The 1,900-nt window shown below is 41.6% G+C and overlaps 1 pseudogene; it reads right to left on the bottom strand.

Annotated features, from left to right (window-relative positions):
• Positions 1 to 282: 282 nt before the first annotated feature.
• LOC126261046 (5S ribosomal RNA) lies at positions 283 to 400 on the bottom strand (annotated as a pseudogene).
• Positions 401 to 1,900: the final 1,500 nt, after the last annotated feature.

The raw sequence follows: 1,900 nt of genomic DNA, 5'->3' as shown, positions 1-1,900 counted from the left end.
AACTTGTATTTCGTGCTGTTCGCACGCAGTCACTTGTGATTTAGTTTTTTACTTCGTGTTTGTTACCATTCAGTGATATGGCACTCCGTCATCAGGCCACAAGTGGCTCATCGGGACCATCCGACCGCCGTGTCATCCTCAGTTGAGGATGCGGATAGGAGGGTCGTGTGGTCAGCACACCGCTCTCCCGGTCGTTACTACGGTTTTCTTTGACCGGAGCCGCTACTAGTCGGTCGAATAGCTCCTCAATTGGCATCATGAGGCTGAGTGCACCCCTAAAAATGGCAACAGCACATGGCGGCCTGGATGGTCACCCATCCAAGTGCCGGCCACGCCCGACAACGCTTAACTTCGGTGATCTCACGGGAACCGGTGTATCCACTGCGGCAAGGCCGTTGCCCATTCAGTGATATGGGGCTACATTAAAGTATCGATATTTACCGTAAGCACCCATTTCTGTTTATATTATCTACATTTTGTACTTTCAAAATTCCCATCTCTGTTTATCCTTTGTATGAGTGAGTGAGTGATTGTGTAGTAGCTTTCTCACTCAAGGCAAAGATATTTGTACCTGTTAGGCAGTCATGCGACAGTAGTTAAGTTGGTGGCGAAAATGCCCCCCTCTGGTCGCCTACTGCTAACTGGGGGAAGTTCGTTACAGGGATGGTTTGAGATGGTAGTCTAATGAGCGACTTGGCACTGATGAGTTGTCTGACTTCTCTTTTAATTGGAAAGTATGTATGAACTTTTCTCGTGTGTATGTGTTTTATTTCTGGTGCTTTTCATTTCAGCCCAATTTTAAGACTGTGTGCCTTTGTTCATACCACGTAGTGGTAATTCCACTGGCTGTAATTTCAGCTTGTGTAAGTTTTATTCTTATTTTCGCGTGATATGTTATTACTCTTTGTGTATACAAGGGATACATATGTGTTATTGAGTTTTCACGAGTCTTATTAATTTTGTTTTGTTGTTGAATTGCAGTTGAGGGTGCTTGATGCCAGCGTACCTTAGTTTCACGTGGAAGATGATGCAGTTTAATTTCTTTGTGGAAAGAGTTTCATAGTATTCACAATGATTCCATCATAGCTATAAGGATGAACTTCTGAGCCTTTTCCTTTGCGCGCCTAAGATTTCCTTTTTATTTATCACCGCAGTATGGTTCAAATGGCTCTGAGCACTATGGGACTTAACATCTGAGGTCATCAGTCCCCTAGAACTTAGAACTACTTAAACCTAACTAACCCAAGGACATCACACACATCCATGCCCGAGGCAGGATTCGAACCTGCGATCGTAGCGGCCGCGCGGTTCCAGACTATAGCGCCTAGAACCGCTCGGCCACACCGGCCGGCTCACCGCAGTATATCTCGTTGTTTTGTATAATAATAGTCTAAGTGAGTTAAATACTTAAACAAAAGAGACCACAAGCCTTAGTCTGAAATTACTTTGTCAATTTTTAACGTGAAGTTTTATTTCAACGTTCTGTGTTGAACTGTGATGACTATTTCTCCACCTCTCCTTTTGTAAGACTATTTTAATACATATAATCTAGAGTTTCTGAACGCAAAAGGCAAGTATTATATTTCTAGATTTTTGTCTGATTATTTTATTTTTTTGTTAAGACTTAAGCGCCTGCTTGATCTGAATTATTTTATTTGTCCTGTGTACTTAAATTGGTCCCTTATACTCATTCCATCTAATCACTTGGAACTTTTTATTAATATTAACACGTCAATAATGCTTACCAATTTAGTGTTTAATTTAGTTGTTATATTAAATTTTCACAATTGTAAATGAATTAGGTGGCGACCCAGCAAAATGTTGTAGTGCGCAGAATTTACAGTAGACTGCAAGAGTTCCACATCGGCAAACTTCCTCCCAGTTTCTGTTTGCAAGTCAC

This window comes from Schistocerca nitens, chromosome 5 (assembly GCF_023898315.1).
Source record: "Schistocerca nitens isolate TAMUIC-IGC-003100 chromosome 5, iqSchNite1.1, whole genome shotgun sequence".
NCBI classification, from domain to species: domain Eukaryota; kingdom Metazoa; phylum Arthropoda; class Insecta; order Orthoptera; family Acrididae; genus Schistocerca; species Schistocerca nitens.
This window is presented reverse-complemented; position numbering and strand designations above follow the sequence as displayed.